Source organism: Engystomops pustulosus, chromosome 6 (genome assembly GCF_040894005.1).
Source record: "Engystomops pustulosus chromosome 6, aEngPut4.maternal, whole genome shotgun sequence".
Lineage (NCBI taxonomy): Eukaryota > Metazoa > Chordata > Amphibia > Anura > Leptodactylidae > Engystomops > Engystomops pustulosus.
This window is the reverse complement of record NC_092416.1, coordinates 2,945,063-2,945,735: the sequence shown is the minus strand read 5'-3', so window position 1 is coordinate 2,945,735 and position 673 is coordinate 2,945,063.

Below are 673 nucleotides of genomic sequence, written 5' to 3'. Positions count from 1 at the left end.
GCCGCGCCATAGGGAAGCGCTGATCCGCCTGCCGCGCCGTAGGGAAGCGCTGATCCGCCTGCCGCGCCGTAGGGAAGCGCTGATCCGCCTGCCGCGCCATAGGGAAGCGCTGATCCGCCTGCCGCGCCATAGGGAAGCGCTGATCCGCCTGCCGCGCCGTAGGGAAGCGCTGATCCGCCTGCCGCGCCGTAGGGAAGCGCTGATCCGCCTGCCGCGCCGTAGGAAGCGCTGATCCGCCTGCCGCGCCGTAGGGAAGCGCTGATCCGCCTGCCGCGCCGTAGGGAAGCGCTGATCCGCCTGCCGCGCCGTAGGGAAGCGCTGATCCGCCTGCCGCGCCGTAGGGAAGCGCTGATCCGCCTGCCGCGCCATAGGGAAGCGCTGATCCGCCTGCCGTGACGGAACGTGACCCGGAGAATGTGCTGGATACATTGTATCGGAAGTTCTGTTATCTTGTAGGAGGACGCCGCCATCACTGCTCCCCCTGGAAGAGGGGGGACCACAGAAAGGACCATCCGGGACCCCAAAGAGCCTCAGGGAGGGATCATTGCTGCAGGAATACTGAGATCCTGAGAACACTGCAGTACTATATGGCGGCACATAGGAGGGGTCTGTAGTGTAGACTAATAAATGGCAGCACATGAGACCATGGATATAGTATAAAAGTGTAGTGTGG